At 33.2% G+C, this 12864-nt stretch overlaps 1 pseudogene; it reads right to left on the bottom strand.

Annotated features, from left to right (window-relative positions):
• Nucleotides 1-11317: 11317 nt before the first annotated feature.
• Nucleotides 11318-12453, bottom strand: LOC128174767 (uncharacterized; annotated as a pseudogene).
• Nucleotides 12454-12864: the final 411 nt, after the last annotated feature.

Consider the following 12864-nt stretch of genomic DNA (forward strand, 5'->3'; position numbering starts at 1 on the left):
CTTAGTTCGCACTTGGGACCCTTCAGTTTAATAAACCAACGCACCGCCGACAGAGCTAAAGGATTAACCCTAGTGCAAGCAAGGCCGTAACTACCGTTGAGGCAAGGGAGGCAAATGCCTCACTGAAAATTTTGAGATTTATTTCTTTTTATTATGTTAAAAAGGCCTTTCAAGTTTCATTTTTTTTTTAATTTGTACATTAATGAATTATTTCAAGCATTAGTTCCGGAAATCGAACTCTCCAGGTGTATTTGATCATTTCGTCATTTATGCGTAAGTGTATAATGACGTAATGAAAATATGGATTTGTGGTTGAAAACAGGATCTTGTAGAAAGTCAAGTGATTCTGTTCCAGAAAAAGGTTGGTGTTGATATTTATGATACCAATGAGTCAACGGAAACCTAGATAGACCAACATGTTATACTTAAGGAAGGAGTCTTCTCATTATCAAACATACTTCTTATAATAAGAAATTCATGAAATTTGACACAGTCAAACGGATCATATTACCAAATGATTCTATCAGTTTAATCAAATTTGACCTTTTTGTTTTCGCATAAAGGTAAGGTCAAGGTCACTACCTTTTTCCTCAACATAAAGGATGAGAGATATAAGTGTAGCTCTTTGTAGTTCTGTAGACATTTGTTTAAGATTTTAAGATTCTATTCTTTAATGAAGTGATAGAATTTCAGAATGTCTATCAGCTTGAACTACTTAATTGGAATACATATTTATACTGAAATTGATATTGCTTAGCCCGCATTTCCTATAATTTTCTTAAAATTTGAAGATATTTTGATTATTTTTTTATGCTTCCAATAATAAAATATTTCTGATTTTTATGTATAATGAAGACTTTATATAAAGATATAAATTGACAGAAAAACTTATATATTGACCATTTAATAAGAGAGACAAACCTATTTTAGTGATTTTTTCACAAAATTAATGTATAGAATGGGCGCTTTAAAAAGCTTATAAAAATGTAATTTGATAGCCAAATCATATTTAATAACATATTCTGAAACTCAGGTATCATATCATCAGTTCATATTAGTAAAAAAAAATCCAACATTAATGTTATTGTTTTTAAAATGCTAAAACAGACACATTAACCTACAGCAATTCTGAATTGCGATACATGTAATATTTTCCTACGCCAATATTACGCCAAAAATATAGTCCTTGTTAGATTCTAAACATTGATAACTTTTTCTATGCCAATTTGTATGATAATAAAAAAGAACGAAAAATATACTATTTCAATTTCCTTTCATTTTGATTAAAGAACAATGAATCAAATTTACGTTTGACAAGTCGAAAACCAGAAAAGACTCCTTCCTTAATACATATGTCATTGTGTCCATTAGGTCTAACATATTGCGTAATTGAACCTGGCATTCAGCCTAGGGGTTTAGTTTTCTCCAGGTGTAAAATAGTGATCGTATTTTTATTTAAAAATATATTGTGTGACTTTTAGAATTTTTTTGTACGAATGAAGGGCATTTCCTTATAATTAAGTATTATACACTTTGTTAGTCGTTGTGAGAAGGGGGGGGGGGGGGGGGGGGGGCACAGTCTGCGTTCCAATACATTGCATTTCAAATCATATGTACTTATAACATTTCACAAAATAATAGATACAAGGGTAATTATTCATATGAAACCAATTTTATACTTTTAAACATTTCCAGATATTACTTTAGGTGATGATAGTAATGTACCTGGTCAAAGTTGCAGTAATAATGAAGAAACAATGTCACCTGTACTTCAAAAGAAATTGAAAGTTAGTCACAGTATACAAAGAACTAGACCCTTGTAATTTTAAAAACAAAACTATCTGAAAACGAAAAGCTTCGCATACTATCTCAAAGCGCATCCTACACAGACTCATACAATTTTCCAGCAACTAAAGGTCAAAAATATGCAAAAGATTGGGAAACGTTACGGTATTCAGCAGAAGAAGATTCTGCATACACTCAAATAACGATACAATTTGAAAAATAAACACAGAAATTTGCGAAAACACAGGAGCTTCCGGGGGGGGGGGGGGGGGCTTCGCCCCCTTGGTCCCCCCACCAGGACGCTGCCCTGGACCCGCTTTGGCCCGGACCTAGGCGGTCCCCAGACCCCTAACCTCACTAAAAATATAGGTCTAGTTACGGCCTTGGCAAGTAGAGGCCTGTCAGTACTGAGCCTTATATACACATTATTAAACTCTTCCCCTTTTCTTTTGAGATTTCTATCCCTAAGAAATCTCGCATGAGACACTAAACTAAACCACGTTGGTATTTTGTTGGGCCCCAATGTAATAGAACAGGAGGAATGAACAACTTGGCTCGAAATTGGGACCATTCAGCTATAAAACCAACACTCTACCGACTGAGCTAAAGAGTTAACCCACTAGGTACATGATTATATCAAACTTTATAACTGTAAATAGAGATAGTGGAGGTTTATTTTTCTCATAAAATTAATGAATAACAAACTAGCATGATCAAAAAATACCTTCCAACTGATTCAAAAATTTTCCAACTTGTGTAATTGTTTTTCATTGCCAGGGGGCATTGAGGATACATCTAACAGAGCATATGAAGTTGCAACATGGTGCCTCATATATGATTGCACTTATGTTGCGCTCCAATCCTGATTTTCGGCATAAATTATTTTCAACAATCCACCCTGAATCATGTTTTTTTTAAAGTTTTATGTTTGGAGGAGCATATGAATTATTTTTTATTAATTTCTGCTACTCTGCGTATTTCTTAATCGTTGAAAATGTTCATTGCTTGTCAGCATTCCTTGGGTATGAGAAGTGACACTTATAGCTTGGTTACCTTTAAAGCATGCATGTAGGCAATTTGCTTTCACACAATAGCTTTTTTTTACGTCATCTTCAACATGCTTCACTCTTGCTTCATCTATCAATGCACTTTGAAGGGCATCTTCGTAATCTTTGACTGTCATTCTGTTTGGCTCACCTCCTCGCCTGGCATGTAACAGTGTTAATCTACAAACAGCAAAATCTCGTAACTGGTTATTTTTTTACAGCCAAAATTTCCATGCATATCTATGGAAAGTCTGACAATGTTTTCCTTTCTGCAATCTCTTGATTTCTCTATACTTGGCAGTCTAACTGGTCTTCTTAAATCAGACTGTCTCTTTTTTACTTCTAAAACATCAGCACTAGCAAAAACGGAAGGCCAAACTAGCTATAAAACATTTGTAAACGAGAGATGAATTATGCCATTTCCTCTGCTTTTTTGTCCTCTTTAATCATTAGGTAATTTGTACTCATAACCTCACTTAGATATAACGCAGAGATGCTGCATCCATGAATAAATTTTGATGTTACTAATGCATTTCAATGACAACTAAATTAATAACCAGCATGAACAAATACACTGTGCTGTTGGTTTTGAATTTAAACAGTATCATGATTAACAAACATCAAGTTTTGCTAGGAAATTTTTTACAGTCAGCAAGTTTGATTCTTAAGACATTGCATATATATTGAGAAGTTGGTACATATGGAGAACTTGGACAACACCAAAGTGATCTACAGCAGGATTACTTTAAGTTTAGTACTTTATTTTGAGTCTTTATATGCTGCTGAACCAAATTCCAAACATAATATTTAACCAATTGCCATCTTCTCTCTGAAATTAACTTTTGGATGCCCTCACATTTCCTCCCTTGTAATAAAATATCGTTTTTACTTGGTGGACACTTTGAAGTAAATGTACTTGGAATTTCTGCGCAGCAGTTGACGGTCTTCTTCTGCCCAAGGGTGCCGGATTTTTTTTTCATTTATATGTTGCAATAGTCTCCGTCTTCTGATGGTCGTCCGACATTTAAGCTTCAACCATTTGAACAAAATCAATGAAATACATCTGTCAACAAAAGTAATCACCCCTCATCCTGCCCATACTGCATTAAATATGAAATGAATGGTAAAAAGGAGACGAGAAGTTAACAATTTTATCAATAGTCATACTTAAGGTTCAACAATTCTAAAGGCGTCGATTTTGAATCAGATCAACATACAAGTAAAAACCATGATGTGGATAATACTGGCATCCAAATTGTTTCATATCTTGTTTCTATTTGGATTTATATTTATAGCAAATCGAACATAGAAGAGAATTGGTGTTAACAACCTGTATTAAACAGGTCTCCCTGCTGGTGATTTGATGCTGTCGGCTGCCATTTTCTGTTACGGTAAAAAAAAATTGGAAAAATGGTACTTTGCGCCATTTACCCCCCCCCCCCCCCCCAATTTGGCTTCCCTGGACAGTCTATCTTTAAAAGACTTCAGAAAGGATACTAGGTATCTGCTGTGGGTGAGTACTGGAAATCACAACAGACAAGGATTGTAAATGAGATTATTGAGGCTATTGTGAAGCTATTGAAACTAATGTGTGAGGGGACAGGCGGGCTTGACTTAAAAATAATATGTGCAGACTCTTCGTATCGCTTTTACTTAAAATTGAAGTAAGTTGATTTTATTTTCATCTAAGAGCTCTGTTTGGTAAATTGTACAGCCAATCGAAGTATTCTTGTGGTCTAGGTACAAAAATAGGATTTGAGGCTACATAGGGGCTTAATCTAAATGGATATGTGCAGACTATTCTCGTAACTTTTTTTACTTAACGAAATCAACGTGAATTGAATGTTTTTAATCTTAGAGCGCTATTTAATAACCAGCCCCGACCAATCTCAGCATTTCCATTGTACTTTAAAAAACTTTTAATTGTTTGGCCGTTTTATGAATTCCTTCTAAAGTTCCCTGACATGCTTTAAATCTGGTTCTCTTAAAAGCTTCCCAAAGGAAGGCTGTTTAAGTTTCGACACAGGGAGTAGCATGTAACCTTACTAAAACATTTCTTAATTACAAAAAAATCATCAAACATTTATTCTATTTTCCAAATTCTTAAATGCCAAAAAAGTAATAAGACTTTTCTTGATGTATTAATTCACATTTTAGTCACAATAAACACTTTACAATGACAAAGACAAACTGGATAAATTTATAACAATTTGATTCAAAATTGTCCTGTTAATTACCTTATAATTTCTTCTGATTGGCTTTCTTAAGAGCTTCATTAAAATATCAGGGTTACTTTAGACCCATCTGATGGTTTAAAAACTCCCTCATGATCTTTTTCTGTGTTGTCACATCTTTTAACTCATCACACACTGCATTTTTAATATTTATGTATTAGACGCCATTCCTCTAATTTGTAAATTTTATAGACCAATGAAGTGATATAGTTTTTTGTCTATTACTTTTGAATCTTTTTAGCATGGTGTAATGTATTCAAGTTTTTTTAAGTTCCGCAGTATAGAAACATGGGCTGTCCACCAATAAAAATGGTTGCCGCAACGGAAACTTACTGAAACTTGAATTTTTTGTATAGTGTTAACATCCATAAATTGTTTGGATAGATATGGTTTATAAAGGGTTTCCGCAATTGCAACCTACTGAAACTCTATTTTTACAACCAAGAAACTCTGCTGACTATATAAGCTAAGGATTGGATATGATAATCGAAATGGCAGCTTTGTATCTAAATTCCTTTCACCCTTCTTGAACAAATTTCCAAATTACAATTCAAAGTGAATATCAACATTTCATTAAATACTTGATTTCTTTTTCAAAAGCTTCCTGCTGTAAGCGATTATTTCTGTCACACCATCATTAATTTCGGCGTCTGATGGAACGTTTAACCCATTCTTCGAACACTAATTTATACATAGTCTGAAAAACCAATTTCAGACAGGTCCAAATTAATTCTAAATTGTTTCCGATAATGTATAAAATACAGCCAAGATAAAATAATAGAGAGACATTCATATGGCAATTCTCTTATCGTGGACTTTTATTTAAAATATTACAAAAAATGTACAACAAAGGTTTTAACATCAAGATAAAATAATAGAGAGACATTCATATGAGTAGTAAGGTATAGAGTCTGGGGTCTGTATGGGGTCAATGACGTCACGGCTCATCCCCTAAAAACCGTCTGGGGTCACCCATCCCATAAAACCGTCTGGGGTCACCCATCTAGGTCATTCACCCCATCAGACCACCTGGAAATACAAACTATAGTTCGAAGCCATTTTTAAGTCATCCCCACTTATATAAAAATGTTGGGGTCACCTTGCACTTTTGTTAAAGGAGAAGGGGTTAATTGTACTTGTTAGATTTTAGACATATAAAAACTTTTCTAATTATCTGTGTTTGCAACTATAAGGTTATATGTCCAAAACTATATAAAGTTCAAGTTTTCTCACATTTTCTCAGTTCAATCTCGGCATTCACAAGAACACACCACCTTGTTCTAGTAAGTTATCTGAAGTATTTCTTGTGACCAAATTGATACTATTGTGATAAATTTTCGATACCAAGAGTAAGAACATTTTAAAAACTGCTTGATATTTTTTTTTAATTCAATATCAATAATTAAAATGTATATGATCGTATAAGTATTATAAATCTAGACACATTATAAATAAGTTAAATATACCCAAAAAAAATTATTTTCGCAAAGAAAAATGAGATGTAATTGACCAGCACCGATTCAACCAATTGCAATACACCCTATAAAATACCCCTGTTTTAAAGGGTGCCCTCAGAAAAATGAAAAGTTTTAGGTATCAAATATACCACGCATGGGAATTGTCTTTACTTCCAGTTTTTTAGGCAGTCAGAAATGTAATTTACAAGCATTGACGTCTGCAGAAGATCGACGCGCACAGAATTGACTAACTCTACAAGCGCACTCAGCTCCTTCTTCAAAGGGTATTGCGCGCTTTCAGATGTCGTTGATAAGGGAAGTAAATTACAATCGGGTGTCGGAAGAAACTGAGCAGGAAAAGGCGGGATATACCCTGGTGACGCTGGGCTGTACCCCGGTGACGCTGGGCTGTATTTGGGTGTCACCAGGGTAGATGTTGATATTGTACTTTTTCAAGCGCCTCGTACTTATTAGGGTTTTCCTGTCTGCAAAATTAGAAGTAAAGATAAAGTATCTAAACATGTAAACTTAGACTTAATCTTTCAACAAATATTAATAACCCATTACTTTTGGTTGAGCAGAGATTTATATATATATTTTTAGAATTTTAATTGGAGTAAGTAATAATTAAATCATATTATTTATTTCACTAATCAAGACCACTTTACCTTAATTTAATTGGGAAAACCCTTCAGATTGTCTCGCCAGTTTCCTAAAAAAAAAATTAAAAACAGCAAGTTTAATTTCAATTAAAAATTATACATTTTAATAAAACCAAGTTTAAAATTTAAAAAAAAGTTAGTTGACGAGAGATAGAGAGAGGTGTTTTCTAATATGTAAGAAAAGATTACCTCCTCGAAATAATAAGCGAGTCTTCCGCCTCGCTTAATTGTCTGTTTTTTGACCCATCGATAGCTTGACTTTGGTCAACACGGGAATTTCTGTTTAAAGAGAATGTTTTATGAATACTCTTTTTAGTAAATAAAATGAAAGATTGTACATGAACAAACAATGAATGTGTATTTATCATCAGTGTCTCTTTAATTTGTGAAAATGTTGATTTATTAACAAGCGACTAATTTAAGATGACAAACTAACCCCGACTCAAAAATGACTGAAAAGTCACGAACTATCTGCAGCCATTCCTCTTCGAAAAAAAAACAAAAATAAAATTCATTCAGTCGACAAGTTTCTAAATCTTCGTAACATTCGTACGTTCTTTCGTAAAACATGGATCGGGCACTTTAAATATCTCTATTTTTAAAATATAACTTAAATCAAATTAATTCCTATTTAATTACAAAAATAAATACAGCTAGATTTAAATAAAAAAATATTTCTTTATAATATAACACTTACCGAAATTTAGGAATGCTTCTGCCATTCTTGCTTCTTTATATTGACTGGATTTTTTTAGTCAGTGGTTAATTTTACATTAAATTCCCTCTATTTATACTCTGTGGATGGATTGAAAATGTTACATGTACTTCAGGATATTTTTCTATTAAATTCAAAATATTGTTAATTGTGTGGGAATTGGACAATTTGGTTGAAATCTCGTTTCACATGATTTTTATCAGTGACGCATAATCTTGTTCAAATTAGAAGCGGTCTTCATTTTGTAACTACCGCGACCTTTTTTACAGCTGCGCATACGGTATATCCGGAACACGTTAACTAACCTGATAAGACTGTGATAATACAGCTTCATTACAATTTATTGCATGAATTGGTCCACACGTTTTGTCCATTTATCTTTGCGTATAATATTTTAAAATTCTTCATGTTCGTAAAATTATGATAATCGACACTGAAAGTATTAAAATGTAAACTTTAAACAAAAAACTTCATTTTATCTTCTAGAATGTATTGAAAATGATATATAAAAAGAAAGAAACCAAATATAAACTTATGGTCAATATATATATATATATATATATATATATATATATATATATATATATATATATATATATATATATATAATTAAATGTGTCCAATTACGGTATCATGTAATAAAGGCATGAAATAAATCAATATTTTCTTTACATAAATACAGCTTGAATAGCTAAAAAAAAAGTGTCTTAAAAACTCGCAAAACTCAGAAGCTTCCAGACCCACAATATAATTATACAGATGTTATAAGCCTGATATTTTTACATTATGTTTAATAGGACTCAATTCAGAAAAATACAGACAAGTGTCTGAAGAGTCAGAGTGAACATAGAATCACATTGTTTTTTAAATGTGTGTTTTTGACGCTGGTTTTCCTTTACACCCCTATCGATCGTGGAATGACAAGTTCGGCAGCAAAAAGGTCGTTATGTGATAATTGTTCTGCACGAAGAAAAAAAGACGTTTGTCAGAGTTAGAGAAGACATGAAGATGAACGAAATCTTTTTTCTTCTTGTGTTTCCTATGGTTTTACAAACTGATAATGCAGCAATCGTGCAATTTGACATATGTCCATCTACAAATGGTGTTGCAGACTGTCGTAAATTTTACCGAAGTTGCATACGGATTGTCTCAAGCGAGTCGCCACGCGAAATCTTTGTACCCAAATGTGGACAACAGATCATTCCACTCGGTATGAAAATGCTGATTAGTCACAATGGTAAGGCTGCTATGGTAATTTTTTTGTTTAAAAGGAATAGATTACAGAATTTACTTGTTCCATATATATATGTAAATAATTTGGGGCCCTATATTGTTTTAAAAAATGGCATTTAACATATGGGTCAAAAATAAAATTAATGAACATTTTAGGTATCTTTGTTAACTTTATTAACATATTGACTTTATTGATTACATACATGCGGACTTTTTTTCAATTAATTGTATAATCGTGACATAAATACATTCATAAAATCTGTCGTAAACATATTTAAATTAAAAACTACGCAAAGTATGTATTATTGCTTTTTCAGTTGTAATACACTTTTATAGCATATCTCTATTTTAAAGCAGCACATAGCCACAATTACTATAAAAATGTTTGAAAAGTTGCGAAAATTACAATTTTTGTCGTTCGTCCAAATTGTTCAATTCCCAAATAAACAGTGATGCTGTGATCTGTAGCGCACACGTTAATGTCACAGTCAATCAATTACAGCGTTGGATTTCGCACGAACTTTTGGATCGGTCTTTAGATATTCATTTAAATATACACAACTCTTAATTTGCGATATCTCTGTAAACAATTTACCAGGAACGTCACCAGTAGCATTTCCCTTCATAAGAACACACGCCGGGGCCACCTTATAAACATAATCTATGTATGTTGCACATTTCTCTGGTGTCACATCGGAACTCCAGAATCCTAAGATACAGTCTTGACGCTCTTGCTCCGTTTTCGGCGCGACCCTGGGGACGCATCTTTTAAGTTCTATCCACACCTTTTCTATAGGATTGAGGTCCGGACTTTCTAAAAAAAGTAATTAGAGCCCCGCAAGGATTTGCGGGTGCCCTATAGTAATCACTCTGTCCGTCCGTCCTTCTGTCCGTCCGTCTGTCACTCTTCCGTCCACAAATTTCCTGTTTTTTTCTAATAACTTTTTTTATGGTTGCCCAATCAAGTTCAAATTTGGTATGGTAGTTCAGTAGGCAGAAATACATATTTTGATGCTAAGTTTGGTTCTCTACGTCTTCTGGTTTGGAGCTGGGGTGGTGGGGTAGATTCCTAACTATGCACAAGAATGATAGGCAAAGAGAGATAACTGCTGAAAATGATACCATTGTATACATGGAAGGCTGTGCAATATTTGTCCTTTGGGATTAATTAACCTTCCACAGGAAGAAAATCCTAAGCTTTATCTTTATCTGTCACGTTGAAATTAATTACTGCACTGCCTGTGTCTGCAAATGAACTTTGTTTTGAAGTTAAGGTCAATTTTGAATGATGTGTAGTATTGTGTACATTCCTTGAAATATGGATTTGAAATATAATATTCAGATTTTATTTTGGTTAAAATACCGTACACAATGATTTATGATATTTTTATTGAATTCTAAAATCAAGATATATATTAAGATATCCTTTTTCACTATTTTATTTTTTAATTATTTAATTTCTTTTTTTCTGCCTTAATGCTGTTAATTTTAACAGGTAATCAGATAATAACCCCATTCTGTTAATTATTTCTGATAAAAAAAAATCTTATTGTAAATTTAGAAAAAAAGGATGAGAGAGCAGAACAATTAATCCCCTGGGATTAATTATCTTGCCTGCTGCAGAAAATTAAGAGGCTTATCTCTATCTGTCATATCGAGATTAATGAACACCTTTTGTCTGCACTCATGTTTGCTTTGAAGCTAATTAAACTCTCATTCAATGAGCTGCACCCTAATATTTTTACCCCTCAGTTTAAAGGATGGTATTTGATAAAGAATATATTTCATTCTAGTCCAAATACTTACATTCTGTAAAACAAAAATATATATATATGAATTACAATAAATAAAAAAAAAATATATTAGATATCAGTTTTTTGATTCTTTTTTTTTCTTTTTTAATGGATGTCTTGGTGGTGTTGTTGTTTTTGGTTGCTATGTTTATATTAAAGGAAACTTAAGAATAGTACCTGAAAATGTTCCTTCTGTAAGCCCTGATTAAATTCAATAAATGGATGAGAGCAGGATAATTAATCCCCTGAGATTATTGCCTGTTTCAGAAAATCTAAGGTCTGTCTTTATAGGTTATATGTATTACCATACACATGTGTCTGCAAGTGATGTTTGTTTGAAGTTGAGGCAATTTTAAAGCCAGGGTATCATTGCATTGGTATCAATTCTTTTTTTAACAAATTTTGTCCAAAGAGGATGGCAGAATATCCTTGCTAGCTTTGCTATCAGTAGAATCGATATCTAAATTTCGATGTTGGGGGGATGGTCCTTTCACTATTTGATGTACAGAATAACTGAAAAAATAAGATAATTAATGTTAAAATTTTCAATTCAATATTTCCAATAGTAACGAACACTTGATTTTGTGTAAACTTTTCAACTACCATAGTCAAAGGATCATATTTCTGACATTCTCAGAATAATTGCATAGTTATGCTCATTATCTGACTTTTATAATAAATAATAAATATAAGTAAATAACACTGTTAAAATGTTCATTCAGGTTATTATGGTTACAAATATGTGTACTTGATTTTTTAAATGGAATATTTTTTTATATACATGATAAAGTATAACATGTTATTATGATACAAAGTGTTACAGTACTCACTTGTGGTCATTAACATCTACTGCCTGGGCTGGGCTTTCTATGTTCATCTTATTACTGTTCGTTGACAGTCTTACTTTAACTGATTTCACTGTCTTGTGAGGAAGGAAAAGGGTTGGAACTTGATTGTTCCAAGTCCTTCCATTTCCTTCAGGGAAGTGGTCAGAACACACCTGAATTCAATGAAAAAGTTCATAATCAATAAGCATTTGGAGAGAGAGAGAGAGGCATGGAGGTGGGTCTGATTTGTTGAGGAAACTGCGTTTTTTATAACATGTAAGGTGGCGGCGATTTGTATGTGCCTCCAATGAAAAAGTTCATCATCAATAAGCTTTCGGGGAGAGAGAGAGAGAGAGAGAGGAGGCAAGGGAGAGGGTCCTGATTTGTTGAGGAAAGTGCGTTTTTATAACATGTAAGGTGGCGATTTGTATGTGCCTCCAATTTACTGAGAGAAATTCTTACCTGAGTTCGCTTGAGATTAAAGTGTTTACGGCTTATAGCTCTAAGCCACGCAGTGCGAAGGTGTTGTTTCTTTGGTAATTCATGCAGTTTTACCGGTTTACCAAATCAACCAATACGCCCAGAGACATTGTGACAGTCTTTAACGGCACAGTAATTTTTCCCCATGTTATTGTTTATAACCGGAAGTGAACAATACCTGCACTCACGAAGGATAACTCTTGCATGACTTGACTATCGAAAATCGGGAATTGCAAAATGAAAGATTATACATGTATAAAGGAAACCGTAAAGGGGTCACTCCTGATGGAGCAAATGGGATATTAGAAGGTAAAGCTATCATTATTATAACCATTTTTATTTGAAAATCAACAGTTTCTGTCGAATTTTGTTACACCATTAAACCTGTTGTGGGTAACTTTGCATTGACAATAACACCAGTATTTTTGTCGGCATTTCGCACCAATAGCCTAACATATTAGTCTTGATTTATTGTTGTCATGAACAAAAACTATCTGTTTAGCGAATGTAGCTAACCACCTCAAAAACGCATCGGACATTGTTGGTGTAAAATTTGGACACTACTCTCAATAGGTGTCCCTGTTGCATCTCGACAAATACAGAGGCAGCTACTGAAATTTGAAATGTTCAAT

This window comes from Crassostrea angulata, chromosome 2 (assembly GCF_025612915.1).
Source record: "Crassostrea angulata isolate pt1a10 chromosome 2, ASM2561291v2, whole genome shotgun sequence".
Lineage (NCBI taxonomy): Eukaryota > Metazoa > Mollusca > Bivalvia > Ostreida > Ostreidae > Magallana > Magallana angulata.